This window comes from Chrysemys picta, chromosome 5 (assembly GCF_011386835.1).
Source record: "Chrysemys picta bellii isolate R12L10 chromosome 5, ASM1138683v2, whole genome shotgun sequence".
Classification (NCBI taxonomy): domain Eukaryota; kingdom Metazoa; phylum Chordata; order Testudines; family Emydidae; genus Chrysemys; species Chrysemys picta.
In genome coordinates this window covers 76,364,701-76,390,272 of record NC_088795.1, presented here as the reverse complement: position 1 = coordinate 76,390,272, position 25,572 = coordinate 76,364,701, and the positions used below count along the sequence as shown (strand labels likewise).

Here is a 25,572-nt window from a genome sequence, read left to right as displayed (position 1 = left end):
CTTTTGCCTTCAACATTTGTTCCAAGACTTCAAAAATATATAATGAATTCATAGTGACAGCTATAAGCAGAAACACATCTCCATGAAACTCCATTTTGCCTGATTTAGATCAATACACTGAGAACCAATTACTTGTCTACTTTACATTATAAGAACTAAATAGTTGTCAACATTGGTTTAAAAAACAGAATTTGAGTTACACAGGACAAAAAAGAGCTATAACCTTCAAAATGTATTTGTATTGTGCTCTTAAAACTCCGAAGTTTTTGAATCAAATATATTCAAACTCGGGGTGGGGAAACTTCTTTAAAATTAAAACCAAAGTGTATCAAAATTTCACCCTGAAAATTCCCCCCCCAAAAAAAGTTTTAAGTGAACAAATATAGAGGTTCATAACAATGTTATATTAACTCGTTTAGCTGTTTTGTTAATGCAATGCAATGCTGATGTCTAGAAAAGTAACTTCGGGAATATGAAAATATGTTAAAGGCCTGGTTATTCTTTCACTTGCACTTTTATTAATTAGGAATAACGCCACTAAAGTTACTGAGTTTACATTGGTGTAAAAATATTGAGAGAAGAATAAGGCTCTTGAAGTGTAAATGAAAATGATTTTTTCAGCACAAATTTAGAACAATATACTGTACATGGAAAGCGCAGAAAAACATTATGGACTACTTTTTAGATAGAACTATTTGAAGTGGAGGAATACCAAGTTCTAGACAGGCCGTTTGCCCAAAGCTGGTCAGGCAACAACACAGAGGTCATGTGTCTATAACATACACCAACCTCCCTTGGGTGTATGAAATAATGGTACGAGTTATTTAAAAATAATTTTCTTGCTCTGTAATTGTTTATTTAAATGAATTATCTGTCAACTGACCCCTTTAAAAAGAAAAACCCACCCTCATCATCTATAACAGCTTTTTTAAATATGTCTAAGGTAATATCTGACTTGTGGCAAGACACCAAATAGAAAAGGCAGTGAATCAAAGGAAGCTGAAGTAAATGTATAATCAAAACTAAATCTAACAGCATTTTTAATCATGCATAAATGAGATGCAAGCACACAATAGGCCCTGGAGAACACATTTATCAAAAAGACAGAAAACTTAAACAGTGAAACAGACATCAAGTGTAAGATAACATTTAGAGTTATCTGTGACATTGTCATGTTAAAATAGTCTCTCAAGTTAAAAGGAATTTCTATCCTCCAAGGAAGCTGGCCTTCCTATTTGTGTGTCATTGTGCGGGCATGGCTTAAAAACCTATCCACAAAGCCATGACTCCAAAGACCACTTGGCAGCTCACAAGCATAGTAGTTTTCGAGTGCGCTGTATTATAGTAGTGGCATCTTTCATCACAGCCCAAACCAAAAATTTCTCTTGTAAGCTTAATTTTCTTTGATTTGCCTTGATTGCATTTTTATGGATAATTTATCTTTAAATAACAAGATCCTATTTCCATTTAAATATATATGCATCCAACCGCTGCCTTCCAAATAAATTTAACAACTTAAGGACTAAAAATAAAGTTTCAAGTGATACTGTATTTTCTTGGGAAGCATTAAAGAGTATTTTCGTACGGACTCAACTTTTCCTCAAATTATATTTCAATTTGTCACAAAAATGAAAGCTGGAGCCACTCACTAGCTATTAAAATGGAAAAGGGATAGGCAGAGTTTAGTATTACATTGAAATAAAGAGCAACTATCACATGACAGAAAACTTTATTACAACATTTAAGATTGTAATCAAAACCTGGTTTAACTGCCAATCCATTATTCTGCATTTTTTTCCAGTCATTGCTAACTATTACCAGAAATCCCTGAGTTAACGCACAAAATACAGGACTCCAACTTCAGAGGCAAGTTAAGCACAGAGTCTCACCAGCTTGTAATCCTTTCAGTGTATAAGTTACACTAACATTGACTCCTTTAGACACATTCAACATGTAATTTAACCATCACCTCTCAACTTGACCTAGTGCCTGTGACACACAGTGACAAAGTAGCAAAACATTTTTACAGTATGATCACTAATGGAAAAAAAGCTACAGGCACTGTAGGAAAAATAGCATAAAGCCCAACTCTGTGTTCCATCTGCCAGAGTCTCCATTCACAATAGGGCAAGTCTGAGAAGTTAGCTGGTGGTGCAAATGCATATTATTACTATTATCTTAAGGACCTGAGCCTGCACTTACACAAGGTGTAAATTAGGTAAAGTAAAATGAAGCACACAGTGTAAGTCAGGAAGAATAATGACCTAAGAGTCCATCATATAGTTATTCATCATAAACTGACCATTTACTCCAGTAATATCAGACCTGTTGTTCCAGAACGCCATTCAACTCAGAGGGGGCTCTCATGGAGTCCATAGGTTTATCAGAACCTTCCTCACTCTTCCAGATCTTAGCACTTATATAGCAGGTAGGTTTCCAGATAATACCTGCTTGGTATGGATTCAAACCTATGAGTTACCTCCATTAATCCTATGAGCCATCAAGTCCCCAAAACTAAGATGTTTAGTCCATTTTCTTGTGTTCCCCCACCTCCCAGCAGGATACTGTATACCTTTCTATTTAACCTTAAAGCATTTACTCGTGCAACAACTAGAACTACTCATTTGGGCGAGAGCTGCAGGAATAGATCTTATGAGCAACTGCAGAGAGCTAGGAGGCGAGATGGGAATGAAGAGCCCCATGGATACTGCCCAAATTCCTTACAGATGTCTCTTGTCCCTGCATATGCATGATGTATGCTTTATGATCTTCTGTCTTACAAGTTAATAAAATCAAGCATAGTTGTCTTAGAGACAGGTTAGCTATGGTATCAACTAAAAAATAAAGCGCTAGAGGGAATTTACAGGAAAAATGCACTTAATTAAAGTGTTCAGGACCATTCAAGCCAACCACCCACCCAGTATAAGTATATTTTGGCAGTAAAGGTATTATTGTTTCCCTGCCCTTACCACATAATGTTTTTCCCTTAAGTCAATGCATTTTTTTACTGTGTATTTGGCTACATTGCTAAAAGATGGGTCTGAGGTAGAGAGATCCAAAATATCTTATTAAAACGTGTTGCTCTGGGCTATAGCTTTTCCATAAGCATCTCTTAATCATTACTAGCTATAACTTATATTCACCACTACATATTAGATATTCAGAGGCTGCAATGGTAAGTTTAGGACCGTAACTTCTACAGTATATTCTTCAATACTCCAGCAATGACTTGCTTTGTTGTGTCTATAAGTTGTTCATTCACACAGGGTGCAATACAGCAATGGAGAAACAGATTAGAATTTAGCCCAAAATGTAAACAGTCCTTATTACTTGAGTTGCATGAGACTGAGGGCATAGGCAGATTGTAGATGTGGCAGTAGAGAGACGGACTTCCCAACTCATACTAGCTGCATAGGTTAGAATTAAGTATGGATCTGGCTCTAGATCACAATATGTCTTCCAGGTCAGTTATCTCAAGTGGACTGAGGAGGTGGTATACTAGATCTGTTTTATCACTTTCATATAATTTACAATTTCCTGTTCACCACAGTGTTTCCTAAATCATCTTCGTGTTCTCTGTTCAGTGAGCTGGATCAGTGTCTTTGGGTTTATTTTTCTGCAAATTAAACTGGGAGAGCAAAACCTTTTGAGAACAAGTGAAGTAACAACTAACTTTACTTTGTGAGCTGTCCCACTGAAAACACCATGACTACTCAGAAAGTACTACTCATCAGGAGTAAGGACAAGAAGAGGTCTGTCTCAGTAGGGGTCTCCTTCAACAGCATCTGTCCATTTAAGAAACCTTTCTTCCAAGTTCAAAAGGGAGGGGTTTTATTCTCTCCCACTTGCTACTTCTACATGATTCACAGCCAAATAGCTATCCTGCCATCCCCCCCACCCCCCAAGTCTGAGGTGCCTCAGTTCAGCAGCAATTCATTGGGGTTTTCTGCAGCACAGTCCAAAGAAAGCAAAAGTCATCAAAGAAGTCTGCTTTCTCCAGCCAGTCCTCTCCAATGAAACAATCGGCAGTTCTATCCACGTTCACTACCTTCTGCTCCTGACTCAACCCATTGCAGGGTCCTTCAGCTTCCTCGGGGATCCTAGGAAGAGCTTTCTCCCAACTCTTGTCACCTCTATTCTCTGAAATAGAGCTTCCTCACAGAGAAATTACAACTCATTGCATCTGGTCCTCTTCTTGCCTCCTCCAAGCTCTACTGCATCCAGACAGGGGTTACACACCCCATCACAGGGCCACAAAATCTGGTCCATACATATCTGTCTATGGTAACCAACAACTTGAATTTCACCCATCAGGTGATGGTAGCTAATTCTGTATGTGGATCACAGGTTTTCACAGCTCCAGTTGACTGCCTCTTCTTGGCCACTTGCGAGATGTCAGGGACTGAGAGTCTCAAATCCTAGTCCACAAGGCTGTTAAGAGTTAGGCAGCCTCAACTTGCCACCAGTGACCTGCTGACATATGCTGGAATAGCAGCTGAACTCTAGCAGTGCTGGAATCTGATTGATGGAATCCTGGGGTTCCTGATTGGTCCCCAGCTACTATTTAACCCAAGCAAAGGAAGAGGAAGTTGTCCATGCAACTGGGTTCTCCCTGCTTTGGACTGCTTCCATTATGATACCTGTTCCTCCTGCCTGCTCCTCATCTCCTGGTAAACTGACCCTGCCTGACTCTCAGTTTGTCCTTGGCCTGTCTCAGATGCTAACCTCCTGGTATTGGACCCAGTCTAACTCCCAACTCCAGCACCGACCACTAGGTCACACTACCCACATCCCAATCGTGACACCAGACTACTAAGAGGGGACCCAGCTGCTGGATACTATGTGTTAAGCATTCAGAGTCTAAACAGAGCCTTGGTGCTGTGCTGGTCTTGGAGTCCAAGCACACTTTCAAAGTGTAAGTCCTCTATTGGACACACTATCCTGAGAGCTTACACCATGCAGTCGATTGCCCAGCACTTGGAATCAGCGCTAGCCTCTCAGATTTTCCCCACAGCTTAAACAAACCCGCTCCCAGAACTCCACCTGATGGGGTGAGCCTTCTGGTTTATATCTTCAAGACTGTTCAGCGTTTGCACCTACCACCACTAAGAGACAGTTTGCAAAGGACTTGAATACACCACTGCTTTTTAAAATCACATGAGAAACACACAAATCTATATAACAACATTCCATAAATGTCAGTATATGTGACTTTGAAGCCTGAAGTGTCTGAGTCAGTAATGGAAACAGCAGCAACATTGTTGGGAGCAATTTTTGTTCAGAATATCACTAGGTTGAATCATCATTGGGTTTCATGGTCTGTTACTATCCAATTTTTAAGTTCTCAGCCATTTTGACTTTACAAATTTTACCCATGCAGTGTACAGCTACAAGACGACATGTATCTATGTCATGCCAAGGGTCCTAGAGCATTGTGATATCAGAAACAACCACCAATCACCACCCTTATTCTACAGCTAATTTTCATTTAATAATTTCATAGGTTGTATGGGGGACACTGCAGATAGTGGATTACTTAGCCCAACTACCACAGTTCTTCAGAACTTTCCACACAACCAACACACAACAACACAAAACATACACAGACCCTCACTTCCGCACATATCCCTCATTCAGCATCCACTGAACTCCCAGCACAGCACAACCACCCACACAATATCCCCAAACATTACTCTGAGGCCTAGAATATCTTCTGAATCGGGTGTGAAGTCAACATCTACAAGAATGGCCAAGAATTCTTTTTGTCTAGATTATCACCGGGTTCAATCACCACTGAGATTTATAGTCTATTACCATCCAATTTTTAAGTTCTCAGCCATTTTTAGCTTTTTAATGCACGTGACTTACACGTGTGCAATAGCATGGACTTTCAGTTATCAGCACAAAAATAATAAATCCTACACACATTTCCCTGACTCAATTTCCTCACTACTCCACAGCATATTTTGGGCTGGGATCAGGATCTGGGACTGACCAGCACCCTTCTGTTGCAGTGCATCACTTCTGTGCTGAAATATTAAACCTTGTCCCCAACTCTGCTACTCTAAACTTGGCCAGTCCATCCCATTCTTTTCTCCAGCCCAATTTCCTATCTCTCCAAGTTTTTCTAGTTCATATGTCCCACCACCCATTGTTCTGCTGTAACTTTCCACTGTTGCTAGACCTCCTATAGACCAAGCTGACTGAATTGGTTTCCCGACTCTGGCACCTTTCTTAGCATAACTATTGTGTGGTCAAAGCAAAGTACTCCCCATTGTTCTTAGTCTGGGGAATACATGACACAACTCTTGTAAACTCTTTGGCATAGGGACTAAGTAGAAGATGAGACACAACAAATGGATACAACAGATATAGGGAGCAGAGGGTAATAATGAGAATATTCATTTCAAATTAGAATACATTAAAAAGAAGTACCATCTACTGGCTCCAATTTCCCTTCCAATTTTTCAAAATTCCACAAACAATACACAAAACAACTAGCTTGCCTCTTCTAGCAAGCTGCAAAACAAACTCAAATACTACTACCCTCATATATTGGCCTTTTTCTCAATCCCCTTACCCCTCTTCAAAGGCCAGGTAAAACAACTGGGACCTATGGCATCCCCTACAAGTAGTCAAATCTGGACTACTTCAGACCAGAGGTAGCAGGGCATTCCCGAGTCCTGGGGCCCTTATGAGAAAAGTCCAAGCAGAAGCATCCTTTCTATTATTGTCAAGGATAGAGCTGGTTGGAAAGGTATTTCTTTTTCTCTGTGGAAAATTTCACTGAACGTGAGGAAAAAAGGTTTGTTTGGTTTTTTGTTTGTTTGTTTGTTTTTTTAAGTTGTAGCAGAAAATTTCAACTTTTCATCCAAAAAATGAAAACCATTTTCCTCCATTTTTCAGCAACTGAAAACTTTTACATTTTCAGATTTTAAGATGTAAAATTGAAACTGTTCAGGAATGCATACACATCCTACAAAAAAAATGTTCATTTTGTAAAAATAATAATAATAAAATAAAATAAAAAATCCCACTAGAAAAAAGTTTTTTTTTAGGAAATTTTCAACAACCCCTAATCAAAAAGAATCTGTCATCCATGTGTCTGCTCACTGCAATTTTAACAATCGTGAGGAAAGAAGGGGATTCTCAGGTAGGCTGCTCCCAAGCCATTTCAGATTTTGTAGGTTAAAAATCTAACCAGAAGCTCAAAGATCATCAAATTTAGGAGTATAACTGTTGTGTGCTCGCTATAGAATTACATACAAAATACTATGTTAAAAGAACATTCACTTTAAATAGAAAAGCATGGAGAAGTTAGGAAAAGCCAGAATTAAGGTTGTCTATGCAATACCCCCAGCTCCTTACCCCAAACCTGCCTCCACTAGCTTTCAGTCCTTCTCACTCCCATTTCCTTCTCTCCCAATCACTCCCTCTGGCTTTGTCCATTTTGTCTCCTCTATACCCCCACTAGCTTCCTGTTCCCCTCATGCCACCGTGTTCCCCAATTGTCACTCACTCCCAGACTTGTTTTCGCCAGGCTCCTCACCCAGTCCCAGTCTGTCTCCCTCGTTCTTGGCCCCAGCCTCCTTGCCCAGCCAGTCCCAGTTTCATTCCCTTATTACTCCTCCGATCTGTCATCCTGACACAACAGATGTCAGGTTCACATCAAAGCTAAATTTTTCCTCACAGGCATACACAGAAAAGATGAGGATTTATAGGTGGATGGGTGGAATTTCCAGGTGAATTCAAAGAAAGGTGGAGTTTCATGATATCAGTGGGTAAAGTGACTTCAGTGTTTGTGGGAGAGTTCAGTAATTAAAACTCTGAGTCAAAATATTGTACTGAAAATTTTCAGATTTTTGAATTGTGTACTTTGAATGTTGGGAAATCACTAGAATATGGTCAGGTGCCAGAGACACCAAATACATGCATTAATTAAATAATGCATTAGCTCTGTCTTCACTAGTTTGCTGCGAGACTGCCAATAGCAGGTCATCCATTTATCCTAATTCTCCGTTTGAACAATTTTACAAACCATATGTCTATTTCTCTATTAATTTCTTTTATTTACTTTTATACCTAAAATATTTTTTTTTATTTCACAGCTTACCCAACCTGATTATTTGCCCCCATCTACAATAGCTTCCACAAGTTAGTGTTGTGAAAATTAACTACTACTCATAGCATCAAATTGTACTGAGGTCCCCTTAGAACTGGCTAGTCTCCTCCTCAGTATTGGTCAAACCCTGCAAACTGCCTCTTGGATGTGCTGAGCATTCTTAACTCCAGTTGACATCAGTGTAAGTTGAAGGCACAGTGCCACTTGGAAGATTGAGTCCTTTGGGAGCAATTCACAGCTAAGCTGCTAAGTGCCTGACGTATCCTACAGCTACATTCAACCAATCAGTTATAGAAGTCAGTGTTGTTCAGTGCATAAAACGTTCATCTTGCGAACTTTGGCATGAATCATCAACCAAGGCACTGCATACGCCCTTTTCCTCCTTTTTTGGGCACAGCCCACCGCACCTTCTAATACCAGAGTAAGGACTTCACAATGGATTTTCAAACACTAAGCAAGATATACAGATACTTAAAGCTATCTGTGTGTATTTATAATCATGTACAATTCTTAACCTTTTATTGGTTGAGGTTAGCACAACACCTGTTAGGGACTGTGCCACTCAACCAAGTGCCACAATAGCTACACACAACTGACAAGTTACAGTTATATTTAGGAGAAATCCATAGCCCATGCAATAATGGTTTTAAATAATCTTTAATGGACTGCAATGTACAGCAGATTTTTAATTCACCATATATAATTCCAATGTTAAATCTGACTTAGCATTGTTAGAAAATCTAAATGAACACACCTACTTGCTGATCCCGATCAGAGTCAGTAATATGACAGAAATCATTGATGACTTGTTCCTACAATCCATATAGCTGTAAAACTGTTACCAAAATTAATGCTTAAAATCAGGATTATGCCCTTAAATACTCATTTGTGTTGTCACCATTTTCAGATAGAAACACCACACCAAGTTTTGGCTATTCTTATTTAAAAAACCAACTTGGGAATATGTAATGTGTAGTGCTCGGTTTTCTTTCCTGAGGTACAGACGTGGGTAAGCACTCTTAAAAGAAGTCAGAGAAAAGACTGAAGTTTCCAGAATATTTTAAAGGTGTCAGTTTTTGTTTTTTTTAAAGCAAGCATGGTTCTGCTGTTTTATTTATCAAAGTTAAGCTCTGGTTATACATTGAATTGCAGCTGAGTTCTATTAATAACAAGACAAAAAATCAAGACTATGGGTTTTTATATTATTCAGGAAGGATATGAAACTATAATGAACCTGAAGTAAAATTTATATTTAATCAATCTTGTATTTAAGAGCATTTTTTTCTTTAGAGCCCTTTTCTAACACTGCTGCTATATTTTTATTTATGATCTGGGAAAAACTTTAGCTATGCTCTGAAAACCCCCAAAATCCTAAGAGACCTGCAAGCAAAGAAATTTTTACCAGTACATCTGGAAGTGAAAAGGAAGTATCAGCCCATTGGACCACCACCTATTACTTGTTTGACAGCCATGAGTAAACGGATGAGCAAATAGACAATGGGCAAACACGATGGGGTCATCCTTGCTGTAGACCCGTGAAATCTGAAAAAGCACAAGATTTTACAGCCTTGACAATTAAGGCATTCAGGAAGTGAAGCACTGTTGAGGAGTTATCCCTCCTTCAGCTTTTTGCAAAATGACTTGACATTTTAGATAGAACAGTCTTTGGATAAACCCTAAGGACAAGAGAAGATTGATTAATACCATATATCCTGTTTCATTCTAGGACAGTGGTGGGCAACTTGCGTCCCACAGGCCACACCCACCCCATCAGGGTAATCCGCTGGCGGGCCACAAGAGTATTTGTTTACATTGACCGTCCGCAGGCATGGCCGCCCACAGCTCCCAGTGACCATGTCTCTGCGGCCCACGCCACTTCCTGCAGTTCCCATTGGCCGGGAACGATGAACCATGGCCACTGGGAGCTGCGGGCGGCCGTGCCTGTGGATGATCAACGTAAACAAACTGTCTCACAGCCTGCCAGTGGATTACCCTTATGGGCCACGTGCGGCCCGCAGGCTGCCCACTGCTGGTGTAGGTTCACAAGTGAAACCCAAACTTCAAACCCTGAAAGTATAGATTTAGATTAATATAAAGGAACTGAATTCAGACCCTAGTCAACTTTGTTCTAGAAACTGAATTTTGCTTCCCTAATGATTAGGGCTCTACCAAATTCATGGTCCATTTTGGTCAATTTCATGGTCATAGGATTTTAAATATCAAAAATTTCATGATTTCAGATATTTAAATCTGAAAATTCATGGTGTTGTAATTGTAGGGGTCCTGACCCAAAAAGGAGTTGTGTGGAGGGGGCGGGTCACAAGGTCATTGTAGGCAGGGTTGCAGTACTGCTACTCCTACTTCTGTGCTGCTGCTGCTGGTGGTGAGGCCTTAGAGCAGCAGCTGCTGTCCAGGAGCCCAGCTCTGAAGGCAGAGCCACCTCCAGCAGCAATGCAGAAGTAAGGATGGCATGGTATGATATTGCCACCCTTACTTCTGTGCTGCTGCTGGCAGGGCACTGCCTTTAGAGCTAGACACCCGGCCCAATAGCTGTCGCTTTCTGGCTACCCATCTCTGAAGGCAGCACAGAAGTAAGAGTGGCAATGCCATGAGCCCCCTAAAATAACCTTAAAAAAAAAAAAAAAACAGGAGTACTTGTGGCACCTTAGAGACTAACAAATTTATTAGAACATAAGCTTTCGTGGGCTACAACCCACTTCTTCGGATGCATAGCCCACAAAAGCTTATGCTCTAATAAATTTGTTAGTCTCTAAGGTGCCACAAGTACTCCTGTTTTTTTTTTTTTTTGAGGATACAGACTAACACGGCTGCTACCCTGAAACCTAAAATAACCTTGTGACCCCCCTACAACTCCCTCGTGGGTCAGGACTCCCAATTTGAAAAATGCTGGTCTCCCCCATGAAATTGGTTTAGTACAGGGTAAAAGCACACAAAACACCAGTTTTCATGTGGGGGTTACCAGATTTCACAGTCCGTGATGCATTTTTCATGGCGATGAATTTTGTAGGGCTCTACTAATGATTCTGCTCAGTCAGAGAAGTCGAATTACCCACTTGAGTACCAGTGGTGGTTTTCCAACAGGAATTGTCCCACTCAGAAAAATAAGATCAAATCCAAGTATGAAATGTCCCTCATCCCAATGCTCTGTGCCATTCACAGCTATTAACAACCAGCATAGTGCATTCATCTTCAATAAGAAGGATTCATGTATGACAGCTACTCCAGTGCCATAGGCTATGTTAATGTACACTTCTGTAAGGTGCCCCAAAGCAGTAGCACTTGAGGAAGTCCCTATATTTTGTGAAGTTACTTATCAATCATGGGAGGACACTTTTAAAAGAGCCCTTAGTGAATGAGTACATGGTCAGTTATGGATGCAGTGGGAATTAAGGTGCCTCACGTATAATTCTGACCTGCAGCCATCACTAACCAATTAAATGCAATCATAGTTTCTAATCTTACAACATTTTAATGCATTTAAAAGCATAAGTAGAGGGATATTACCACAACAGATCAACACTTAAAATAATCATTACACTTGGCCTGTCGATTTCAGTAATGAAGAGTCTACCTAAAATGAGCTAGTGTCACAAAAATGGGGCAAAACCAGAACCTTCTATCTAAACACTGACCAATTACATTTTTGAAAAAATAGAACACCTGGATATACCTACAATGAAGACAGGACAAAACTGAAGCCTTTTATCTAAGCTCCCTGAACTTTGATTTGAGATGGATTCTATCTGAATCACCACACGCCTTTTGATATTTGCCTATTCAAACCTCAGCAATGAAATTTTCCAAGACCGGAACCTACCTACCTCAGCCCATGTAATAAGGTATTAGACTTAAATCTCCTAATTTACTATTCAATACTAAAGGCCATTTCCTGGTCTCAGTGACACCTATGTAAATCTGAACTGATCCTTTTAGGTCAGTGAAGTAGTGTTGGACACAGACCTTATAAACGTAAAAGGAAATGAGTAAACAAAGAGGGAAAGTTGACTTTTTACATAAATATTTCTATGTATTTAGGAAATTATCACTTGCCATTACTAAGTTGATAAATTACAATACCATTATTATTTTTTAAGTGTTGATGATGTATGTGGCACTGCCCAAGGATATATAAGGACATTTTTTACCAAGCAGACTCCTGCTGATGATAGCTCATCTCAATTGATTGGCCTCTTACAGTTGGTATGGCTACTCCCACCTTTTCATGTTCTCTGTATGTATAAATATCTTCTTTCTGTGTGTTCCATTCTATGCATCTGATGAAGTGGGTTTTAGCCCACGAAAGCTTGTGCTCAAATAAATTTGTTAGTCTCTAAGGTACCAAAAGTACTCCTGTTCTTTTTGCGGATACAGACTAACACGGCTGCTACTCTGAAACCTATAGTTATCTAGTTATTAGACACAGTCAGTAATATTAAAACTGGGACAGAACCGTGATCCAAAGTGTGAAAAGACAGACTGAAAATTTGGGATTGTCTCAGTTACCCTCCATCTTGAATAATACATTATAACTAAAACACAACGTCTTTGTCAATTTGTCTTAAATTGTAACAAGTATAAATTTTTAGTAGTAATTGTTAATAGCACTAAGTTTAACAAAAGCAAGAATCTGATCTCCCTCACTGTGAGAACAGTAAGTCTATAAACACACAAAATGTATACTTTGAATTTGTTTAATTTTCCAACAGAAATGAAGTCCTACAATAAGCCAATTCTACTCAACACCACAATGCACACTGGGTGCCTTAATGGCATACTTTTTGTCCTTGATTTCAAATCAAATCAACTTTTTTGGTCTCTTCTTCTTTGGGAGCCACTCTTTAGGAAATGGTTACTCTAATGATATATATATAAACATTCTCTTACAGTCACTGACAATACACTGGGCTAGTGCAATTTATCATCAGAGAAAGGAAAACTGATTAGGTATTATTTAAAAGTGGGCATTATCTATTAAAGAGCAGTTCCAGGAGCAAGCTCAGATTAACAATAAAAAACAGGTCAGTAAGATACAAGTTGTACTTTAAGCTGCTTTCCTGGAATTTGATATCTACAATGATATGAATTAAGTTTCACAGGCTCTATTTTTGGCATCATAGTGCTAGAGTTAAAGTCATCACTCTCTGTCAATAACTAGGAGAGTAACGGTGCATTAATGGAGTGCAAGGAGAAAATAGCATCAACATGGAGTAACCAGAATCAACAAAGAATGGGAGAACAGCAAAGCACCAGCAAAGAAGGCTACTCGCATCAATATAGAAGGGAATGGAATGAAGGAGTATCAACATGATGCACTGGAAATGCCTTACCGCAGAGAATCTTTCCTTGTAATATATGAGCACTCAGGCCAAAATTTTCAAACTGGGTGTCTAAATCCATATTTAGGCTGCTAAATAAGAGTGTTTTGATTTTAAAAGTTGCTGAACACCTGTATTTGCCTTTGGCTTCAGTGTGATTCATGGGTGCTTGGCACTATCTGAAAAAAAGACATTTATATTTAGGTGGATAAATATGGATTTAAAAGCCTAATTTTGGACTCCCAAAGTTTGGTCTAAGTAAATAGATCTACATCAAGTTGTCTAAAATGTGCAGATATGGGTATATATAACTCAAATGTCAACTTTAGGGAAAAGGAGGGGTTTTTTTAAAAGAAGCTGAGAGAAAGAAATACCACAGTATGTCAAAGCAGCTGCTCAAGAAAGCAACAACAGACAGTGGCAGGAAAAAAAAAAATCACTGCAGCTCTTCAAGGAGGACATTATTGTTCTGCCTGTAGTTGAAATGTGTGCGTGTGCGAGAGAAAGAGAAAATGTGAGTGTTGAACAATATATTATAACGAGGGATGAAGTCTTTTCTCAGATATATATGTTTACCTCTCATTGCAGTCAATGGTGGTTGCACATGTACATGCCTCTAGGAAGAATTTGGCTTTGCAATTTTAGATAGGTAGGTGTCAAAGGCATTGTTTCCCACCAGAAATAAGAGCAAAGACAGAGTAGTCTTTTTTTTTAAATTATTTTATTCTATTCTCTCATTACGGATTCAGATGACTCCTACTGTAGTTGTGCTGAGTGGTGAAAATATAAACATGCATAGCCTATGTGATTTGCTATGTTCTTCAGAGGCTGAAAAGTAATTTCATAACTAAACTTTGGGCTTGAATTTTATATCTAGTTATTCAGTTAGGCTGAATGGCAGATCTTCTGGAGTAAATGGGCTAGTTTTTTCTCTCAGTTGGACCGCTGTAAATCTAGAGCAATACTACTGAAGTCGATAAACTTGTCTACACTAGGGATCTTTAAAAAAAAATGCCACTATTGCCAGCACCAATTAACCTTTACTGGTATTAACAATATTGGGAGTCAACATGGATGATCTCTGGCAGCCATTTTCAGTGCCAAGCTGATTAGACTTGCCCTGAGCAGGTTAGGTGAGAGGTTGCTTAAAATGCCCGTAGCAGCCATCCTACTCAAGTGCTTTCAACAGGCTTGCGCTGGTGGAAGTGAAGCAACCTAGAAACATCAGCTAAGGTTTTAAAGAGGCATCTCTACCCCACAATGGACGTCAGTATTGTCTCATTATTTTGCATGCTCACCATTATCCACTGTGCTTCAGAGGGGAGAGGCTACGTGTTCCATACTGGTAAACCCAACTTGCTGCAGGCAGATAGCAGCAATAGCCAAGGCTTTGAGAAATCCCTGAAAATGCCTGTCACATTTCATAAACTATTTAGTTTAATACAGAGGAAACTAGTGTTAGGGTGAATTCTGATGCTTCTTTTCTATCTATGCACTCACAACATATACAGAGATCATGGTGTGATCATTATTGCACGGCACAGGATAGCAGTCCTTCCTCAGGCAAAACTCCCATTGAAGCTGGTGAGAGATTTGCTTGAGTAAAGAGTGAGCACAATGTGCTGATGAGGGCCCGTAATTATAGGGGAAAGTGTTTGATGATTAGGATATCCTGCCTCCTCCCTATCACGTAACTCTGACTACTTAAACAAATACAGTGTTGTGTGATTTACACTCCTTAAGGTTAATTAGACTCCTTTTCATATTTCCTTTCAAACCAGAATAAGTGTTGCAATCATTTTTAAAGGGACAGTTAAGGCCAGTTCGTCTTAGAAACATAAAGCAAGCCAATTCCTCCTTATAAGCTAAAATATGATAATATTGGTAAAACATCATTTTACACCAAGAAGAGAGATCTGAGGGTTTAGTAATACAAAGTGATGGTGTACCCAGAGTATTATTGGATCCATTCAAAATAGTACTTTAAAGACTCAGCTATGTACTGATGCACTGCATAAACAATTTCTGTGTTTGTCATATTGTGCTGGTATCCATTGAGTTACCTCACATCCAGTATATGCAATGAAGTGTGTGTGTGTGTGTGTGTGTGTGTGTGTGTGTGTGTGTGTGTGTGTGTGTGTGTGTGTGTGTGAGAGAGAGAGAGAGAGAGAGAGAGAGAGAGAGCAAGCGCGCGCTAGCTTGTAATATAAACATGCAGTTCTTAAAAAAGAAGAAATATATTTTAATAGAGGTGAAATTGGCAATACTTAACATGCTTATGTCAGTTTGAAAATATTATTCGTTGGCTTGGTTTAAGATCAGAGATTCCCACATTGGCTGTGTTGTGAACAGTCCCCTAGAAAAGCAAAACAATGACTTGCTGGATGAAGCTTTAGGGATGGGTGTTGATGAAAAGGTTTCCTTGTATTATTTTCATTGCGTTTCCTGCTTGTCTGATCACTGATTATTGAGTGGAGAGCCAGAAAATACTCTGTATTTTTAAGAAACATCTTGGGGAATTATTTCCTCTGAAACTGGAAGTTTCACCCCAAAATTGCTCATCTGTTTAATTTGTAGTACTGTAGTATCTGAGTGCTTTACAATCTTTAATGTATTTTTCCTCATAATACCCACTCAAAATTGTCTTCTTTGCAATTGGTAACAAAATCGGCCTGGGACAGGGGAGACCACTATAGGCTGTATTGTGACCCTCTTACTCACATTAGTGAGCAGTTATTTACCTCACCAGGGACTAGTCACATGAGCAACTACTGCCCAATGTGATTTAGGAGCAGCATAATCTGGCCCTAAATAGCAGAAAAAACACCAGTGTAAATCTGTGACAATTTTTATTTTGTCTGTGGTCACTTGAAAAGGCTCAAATCAGAACTGGACAGAGCAGAACTGCTAGATGAAACCACAACTAGTTCTGGCTAGAAATTTAATAAGTATTCCACAAGTATTTAGATACTTCAAAACATGGGCCTATGAGCCACCCATGGGCATTTCAGGTATTTTGATACTCTGGCCTATAGCTATTAGCCATTTTTTAATATCCTCTGGGTATAAAACTGAGAATGTAGTGATTTTTATCGTTGATTATTTCATTTTATTCATGAACAAGGTTAATGGGCCCATGCTTATTCTGTATATCTGTCAACAGCTTCTAATACTGATGACCATGATCTATAATCTACTACCCTATGGGTAACAGAGGGTCCTGTGGCACCTTTGAGACTAACAGAAGTACTGGGAGCATAAGCTTTCGTGGGTCAGAACCTCACTTCTTCAGATGCAACCCTCTGTTGCTTTTTACAGATTCAGACTAACACGGCTACCCCTCTGATACTTGATAACCTATGGGTATTTGCTAGAGTTGTCAGAATGGACCTTCAATGGAATCACTTCTTCATCTTCAAAATATGCCAAAGGGGTAGTGCTGGGTCAACTGCTCATCATCCTTGAGGGCTCTTGCAGGTAAAATTCTGTAAGTTTCCATGTGTATGGGAAGCCGCTAAGGAGATATCATGGAATGTTTTCGGCTGCAGCATCAATCTGCTAGCAAGACTCAGCTTTTTTTAAACCTAGTTTCTATAATCTCATTACACTCCCACTGTCTAATTGAGATAGGAATCCTAATGTAAGCAAACAGGCTACCTCTCAACCCAGATAAGTTTGAAGTAATTCTTGTTGGAGAGAGTTACATTTGATTTGAATGTGAGGGTGAAAGAGGGGTTTGCAACTCCTATTGAGGGTGTACTACATAATCACCTTTAACCAAAACGGTATGTATGTAGCCTGGAGTCCTCTATAACCTTTTCCCATGAGTCTTATGGCCTCAGATAGGGGTGGCCCACTATGTATTTTACCCAATATGCTAGACAAGGAACTGTAACATTTCCTCTCAGATACAGGCCTTGCAATGGTTTTCCATACTTTTGCAACAACTAACTCTCAGCTTACATAAAAGTTCCTTCCAAGTTAAATTAGAACTGTAATGAGTTCTGTTTAGGTCTACCCTTGAAGTCCACCAAGAGGCACCAGTGGGTTCAGAGTGCAGCTACCTACTTCCTAAGTGAAGCAGACTGCTGTGAATGAATAACACCTGCATTTAAGTGTCAGAATTGGCTTCATTTTTATATCTGGATGCAGTTTGTATTGCTGGCGATAATTTAATCCCCTGAATTATCTGGAACCCAATCTAAAGCCTATTTCTGCAGTTAAGATCATCTGGAAGCCTTGTACGATAAGTACAGATGCTTTGAACACTCCAGGCCAGATCCTCCTTTCATTTAAACCAGGAATAACGTCACTGAATTCAATGAAAATTACACTACTGCAAAACTGGTGTAAGTGACAGGAGATTCAGACAGGGTTCTTTGAGTTGCAGACCCTCTCCTTTGGAATACATTTGTCTTTGTTGTCTATCAGAACCTAAGACTAATGACTTTCATGGCATGATGAAGGGCCCAATTTATTTAAGTTTGCCAAAAGGCATACATAATTGCTGTTTTTATTTTTTAATGGAAACACCCAGACTGCCATGGTGATAGACACTATAGAAATTAATGAAATAATATCCTATGACCGCCAGGTGAATTTTCATTTACTGTCTACTCAAGAAGAGAATGGCAGAGTCTTGGTTGGGCATAGGAAAAGGTTAACAAAATGAACTCTTGATTGAAAATATGAGAAGATGGCTGATCACAATAATTGTCCTGTGCTTGTATTTAGAAGCTCCTCTTCTCATATCAGTTTTTAGCTGCAATGTGAAAAAGAGCTACAATACACTAGTTCAAGCAGAGTTAAAACCTTGGTTTCTATGTTTTGATGTTTATTGGTATCCAGGTTGTCATTTAAATCAGCTGCTTATGTTGTGAACCCATAATCAAAAGGTGTAATGTGAATAAAACATCAAAATAGATTAAAGTCAATTCATCAGCAAAATATGAACTTCTATACAATAGAAGAACGTAATTGTTTAAAGGTCTGGTGTTGTGGTTAGCTTGATTGTCTTTCTGGCTTCACTTCAATAATTTATTATCTGATAGGGAATAGGCATCCACTTCAACTGAGTTTGTTTTGGCATTGCATTCACCAAAAGGTAAGTTCATTTACCTGCTATAGGATTTATAGTTTCTAGAGGATATGCCATCATTCAGTCATTAAATCTCTGCCAAAGCAATAATGTTTGCCTTTCATTACTTTATTAGGTTTCTTAATTTTTTCTGAGAATACTTTCTAATCCATCTCATACATTTTTTTTAATACCAATGTAAACCAAAATTACCTGAGATGTCACCTAATTTCTGAGAACTCCTAGAGGGCAGCATATTCAGTTAGACCCTATTACACAAAGGAAAGATGGTTTCACTCGAGATTTGTTTAAAAAGCAAAACTGCTGCTGCAGAGCAACAACTTGAATTTTGCAGGACTCAAATCTAAGCTCCCCTCTCCACTACTCTACTGAACTCACACTATCTTCCTTCTCCACACACAACTACAACATGGGGAATAACGGTCTCGGTGGTAGTGCTGCTGAGAAGGATCTGAGGGTTACAGTGGACCACAAACTGAATAGGAGTTGTCAATGTGATGCAGCTGCAAAAAAGGCTAATATGATTCTTGTGTATATTAACAGGAGTGTTGTATGTAAGACATAGGGGGTAGTTGTCCTGCTCTACTCGGCACTGGTGAAGGCCCAGCTGGAGTTCCATGTCCAATTCTGGGCACCACAATTTAGGAAGGTGGCAGACAAATTGGAAAGAGTCCAGAGAAGAGCAACAAAAATGATAAAAGATTTATAAAACCAGACCTATGAGGAAAGGTTGAAAAAACTAGGCCTGTTTAGCCTTAAAAAAGGAGAGTGATGGGTGACCTAATAACAGCCTTCCATTATATGAAGGGCTGTTATAAAGAGGGCAATGATCAATTGTTCTCCATGTCCACTGAAGGCAGAACAAGTAGCAATGGGTTTAATCTGAAGTGAGGGAGATATAGGTTAGCTATTACGAAAAACTTTCTAACTACGAGGGTAGTTAAGCTCTGGAATAGGCTTCCAAGAGAGGTCATGAAGTCCTCATCATTGGAAGTACTTAAAAAACAAGTTGGACAAACACCTGTCAGAGATGTTTACTTGGTCCTGCCACAGTGCAGGGGGCTGGACTTGATGTTTTCTCAAGTTCCCTTCCATCCCTACATTTCTAGGATTCCTCTTTCACAGAAAGTAAGGCAAATCCAATATCTGACCTTTTCTCTCTACCTACACTACTAAAACTCTTGTCCAAGCTCTAACTATCTCATTTCCAGACTACTGTGGCCTTCTCCTTTTTGGCCTTTATGACTGCAACCTCACCCATCTCAAACCCATCCAAAATACTGCTGCTAAGATCATCTTCCTGACCCATTACTCTGATTTTGTAACATTTCTTGTCTTTACCTATAAAGCTTTTTTTTTTTTTTTTTTTTTTTTTTTTTTTAAATAGCTTTACTTACCATCCTAGGCAGACTGTTGTAAACTCAGGGAGTTTGTAGGTAAGATCCCATGGGAAGCAATTCTAAGAGGAAAATCAGTTCAAGAGAGTTGTCAGTTTCTGAAAGAGACGTTATTAAGGGCACAAGAGCAAACTACCCCACTGCATAAGAAAGATAGGAAGTATGGCAAGAGACTACCCTGACTTACCCAGATCTTCAATGATCTGAAACTCAAAAAAAAAAAGAGTCCTACAAAAAGTGGAAACTGGGTCAAATTACAAAGGATGAATATAAACAAATAACACGAGTATGTAGGGATACAATTAGAAGGCACAAAATGAGATTAAAGTAGCTAAAGACATAAAAGGTAACAAGAAAACATTTTACAGATACATTAGAAGCAAGAAGACGACTAAGGACAAGGTAGGCCCATTACTCAATGAGGTGGAGAAAAACAATAACAGAAAATGTGGAAGTGGCAGAAGTACATCATGACTTTTTTGTTTCAGTTTTTAATCACAAAGTTTAGTAGCGATTGGACATCTAACATAGTGAATGCCAGTGAAAACGAGGTAGGACCAGAGGCTAAAATAGGGAAAGGACAAGTTAAAAATTACTTAGACAAATCAGATGTCTTCAAGTCACCAGGGCCTGATGAAATACATCCTAGAATACTCAAGGAGCTGACTGAGGAGCTATCTGAGCCATTAGCAATTATCTTTGAAAAATCATTGAAGACAGGAAAGATTCCAGAGGACTCAAAAAGGGCAAATATAGAGCCAATTTATAAAAAAAGGGAAATAAGGACAACCCGGGAAATTACAGACCAGTCAGCTTAACTTCAGCACCCAGAAAGATAATGGAGCAAATAATTAAGCAATCAATTTGCAAACACCTAGAAGATAATAAGGTGATAAGTAACAGTCAGCATGGATATTTGTCTACAACAAATTGTGTCAAAACCTAATAACCGTCCTTGACAGGGTAACTAGCTTTGTGGATAAGGGGAAAAGCAGTAGATGTGGTATAGCTTGACTTTAGTGAGGCTTTTGATACTGTCTCGCATGACCTTCTCAAACAAACTAGGAAAATACCGTCTAGATGGAGCTATTATGAGGTGGGTGCATAACTGGTTGGAAAACTGTTCCCAAAGAGTACTTATCAGTGGTTCAAAGTCAAGCTGGAAAGGCATATCAAGTGGGGTCCTGCAGGGATCAGTTCGGGGTCTCTTCAATATCTAAATCATTGATGAAGGTAATTGTGACACCCTGGCACCCCGTTATTCACCACTGTCAAGTAATTAGGATGTTTTATACAAAGTATGCCTTGTGAGGTATCATTCTAAAAGTCATGCTCTGCTAGACATTAATATCTCATTGGATTGTATGTGCTATCATTGTATGTGAAGTTATGAAGTGTGGCTATGTATGTGAGAAAGTAGTTAAGGACCTTAAGGACAATGCCAATTGGGACAAATTACAACACAGTTTTACAAAAGGTAGATCGTGCCAAACCAACCTGATCTCCTTCTTTGAGAAAGTAACAGATTATTTAGATAAAGGAAACGCGGTGGATCTAATATACCTTGATTTCAGTAAAGCGTTTGATACGGTACTGCATGAGGAATTATTGGTTAAATTGGAAAAGATGGGGATCAATATGAAAATCCAGAGGTGGATAAAGAGCTGGTTAAAGGGGAGACTGCAGCGGGTCGTACTAAAAGGTGAACTGTCAGGTTGGAGGGAGGTTACCAGTGGAGTTCCTCAAGGTTCGGTTTTGGGTCCGATTTTATTTAATCTATTCATTACTGACCTAACCAAATGTAGGAGTGGGCTGATAAAGTTTGCGGACGACACAAAGTTGGGAGGTATTGCCAATTCGGAGAAGGATCGGGATATCCTGCAGGGAGATTTGGATGACCTTGTAAACTGGAGTAATAGTAATAGGATGAAATTTAATAGCGAGAAGTGTAAGGTTATGCATTTAGGGATAAACAACAAGAATTTTAGTTATAAGCTGGGGACGCATCAGTTGGAAGTAACGGAAGAGGAGAAGGACCTCGGAGTCCTGGTTGATCGCTGGATAACTATGAGTCGGCAATGTGACGTGGCCGTGAAAAAAACTAATGCGGTCTTGGGATGCATTAGGCAAGGTATTTCTAGTAGGGATAAGGAGGGGTTGCACGTGCTTTGGAGGATAGGATTAAAATTCAGAATGATCTGGAGAAACTGGAGAAATGGTCTGAAGTAAATAGGATAACATTCAATACAAGTACAACATACTCCATTTAGGAAGGAAATATCAGTTGCACAGATACAAAATGAGAAATGACTGCCTAGGAAGGAGTACTGCAGAAAGGGATCTGGGGGTCATAGCAGATCACAAGCTTAATATGAGTCAATAGCATAACACTATTACAAAAAAAGCATCCATCAACCTAGGATAAATTAGCAGAAGTGTTGTAAGCAAGACGTTGTACTTTCAGAACAGGGTGCTACAGTTGCATTCCTAAATCAATATTTACATGTTTAAATAGAAATGGTCTCATTTTCAAAATTGGTGAGCACCCACAAATTTCAACGAAGGTAATGGGAGCTTTAGATGATCAGCCCCTTCGAATACAAGGCAAAATTTAGGTGCCTAAACATGGATGTGGGAGAATAACTTCTCAAGTATTCAATTTGAAAATCTTTGTCTAAATCTTCAGTCTTTTAGGCAAAATGGGCCCAAAACTTACAGTTTATTTACTTTAACTATAGGTAACAAAGCACCCTTATCTTAAAATTATATTCCCTCTTATACCGCCATCTGTATGCAAGATATATTTTCTTTGTACAGTCACTGATGGCTCTTACATTATAAACCACATACAACATACATCACCATTTCTATCACCTCTGAATTTGACCTGGTTCTCATGGAAGTCTTATACATACTTCAGGATGAAATAGGCAAAACATGTTATTGTGAACACATGTAAAGGCTTTTGGTTTTACTCGGGTTTTTGCGGGTGGTGCATAGCCTGTTTGCATATCTGCTATTTATAGACAATACTGACATGTTAGAGCTAGTCTGTGAAGCGTTCCAAAATTAGATACTTTTCATGACCACTAAACTTGAAACATACCTGCCAATTTCCAACAAGTCACTGTGAACTTAGTAAATAGACATATGAGTAGAAACATACGTTGTTGTTAAAGTATCCAGAGTATCTTCCAAAGAATACAAAGTAAGAATGCCTCACTACATATTTCAAAACAGCAGAACTCAACATAGCCCACTCAGTTTAGGCATGATCTTGAAGATCTAGCAAGATAATCCTGTACTTTACGCCAAGGCTCGGATGACAGCTATGGCACTTATGTCTTATGTAGGGCCAAACAAGGAAGAGAGTGCTTGGAAGGGCTGTGCACCATGAAAAACTCATTGTTTTTTCTTATGGAAAAAACAATCTTTACCTAGGTTGTCCTTAAAATCCTAGTCATTTCCTCATTTACGTGCTTTACAAAACAAAGTAAGATCTCTTAAGTCATCTAGTCCATCTCCCTGTTGATGCAGAATGGTTTCCTTCACTATATTCTCCTGGGCTATATTGCCCATTATAAAATGATCAAAAACAAGGGCATTTCCACCACTTTCCAAGAAAGACAATTTCTCAGGCTTCATCATTTGTAAAAATTCACTGATATTTAGTCTGTTTTCCCTTTCTTAATTTCATACAAGTTACTCCAAGATCTACTCCCTTGGACAACCATAAAAAATTTCCTCTTCTTCAGCTGGGTTTTCATCTTTCAGGTATTTGTAGAAACTTCTCTCTCCATTCATCATTTGCTCACCTAAATATATTTAGATGTTTTTTCTTCCCTCTAAGTAAGACTTTCTTTCCACATAAGTCAAGATCTTTCTACATTTTTATTTCTCTGCTGAATTTCCTGCTATCTACATCTGTCTTTTTGGTATTGATATGTCCATAACTTAAGGCAATGTTCTAGGTGAATTTTCATCAGTCTTAAGGAGAGGAGCAGTCATCTCCCTGCCCAATGACATAATGTGGCCCAAAGTAAAAAACAATATTGGGGTTTTGCCACAGTACCACATGGCAAGCTAATAACTATTTAAATGACAACAACCATTAGTTTTCTTTCAGAATTACTGTTTTCCAGATATATCCTCCTTCTAGAATATCTGAACTTCAAATTATTTTACTATATAGCAACTTACCACAAGTCTAAAATTAAAAAGCTGTTTCAGCATATGCTGTAGATATTAAAACAAGACATACTAGATCCCAAATACCTGTACTTCTGAATCACAGACAGCAGAAAAATGTGACTGACCTGACAAGATGTACTTAAGTCAAATTTAGTTCTGTCTGGTTATTTGTGTCCATGTACACCATCTTTTGGATCTCCAATTCTCAGTCAGATTCTTCTTACATAACCTCATGTTGCTGTATTTTGAGTCCTTTCATCTCAAATCTTTAAAAAAAATGAGTGACATTCAGTTTCTTCCGAAGGCATTGTAGCCACAGACAATATTTCGATGCATCTCCCTTTAAATTTCCAGACAGCTATTTTGTGTTTGTTTAGTTACTATAATCTTTATTTTCTCCTTTCTCATTCTGCTGCTAATACATCACCTTCAACTTTCCTGCCTCTGCTCCCAGCAAATGATTATACAAAGATTTCTAAAACCTCTTACAGACCTCTCTCATTCTCCTTCTAAATAAGTCAATATTGATTTACTGGCATAGCCCCATTGAAACCCATGAAGCGGATTTATACCAGCTGAGGATCTGGCACCATATGTGCTACTTAATGGATTTCCATTCTGAATAAAAGAAATTGGGAGTCAGTGTAATAATTATCCTCTTTTCTCTCAGCTAAAACTGATTCCAAGCTTTCTTTCTATCCCTGAGTCTGACTGCCTTTGGGGGTTTCAAGGAACTTATGAACAATACCACATATATGCATAAGGCATTCATACACTGTGCACTCTCTTTTTAAAGCTGAAGAGACTAGTGCTCCAAATCATAGTTTTTATTTTCTCAGCAAACAATTTGAAAGATGGTGTTGTTTGTTCTGGTGGATAACTGTGTCACAGTAGGCTTTGGTGAACAAAGTAAAAGTACCTGGACGCTATTTATACAAATATAAATATGAAATTATTAATATTTTATTTCAATTACCCTTATCTTCCCTCAGATCACATTACAACAGTGACAGAAGCCAATCCTAACCTTCCATTTTATCCTGCTAAATTCAGACCACAACCAGTATATAGCATCAGACATCAATAAATTCATACAAAATATAAGTAAGCAATTATTCAAGGATTTATTCCTAGACAAAAGTTATTTTAGGATGGAGTTAAGTATCAAAGTACATGCCAGTAAGATAAAACACATTACAGGGATGTTGTAGTTATCCAAAAATCATGCATTACGTACTCAGGAAGTTCAAACATTATAAGAAATGCTCAATTAACGAACGCATACAACCGTAGCTCTACCTCGATGTGATGCTATGCAAGAGCTATATGATTATAATTCAGGTGTTTGTGGTCCCAGATTAGACTGAACTAATTTTTGAAGACTTTTCCCCCCCCCCCCCTTTATATTTTCTCCCTCATGGTGTCGCT

At 38.7% G+C, this 25,572-nt stretch overlaps 1 long non-coding RNA gene across 1 annotated transcript in view; it reads right to left on the bottom strand.

Annotated features, from left to right (window-relative positions):
• Positions 1 to 25,572, bottom strand: part of LOC135983687 (uncharacterized) — a 161,842-nt gene that overhangs the window by 66,188 nt on the left and 70,082 nt on the right. Inside the window, exon 2 of the long non-coding RNA XR_010601435.1 lies at positions 24,270 to 24,410. This is a non-coding gene — a long non-coding RNA (uncharacterized LOC135983687). The remainder of the gene's footprint in view (positions 1 to 24,269; positions 24,411 to 25,572) is intronic.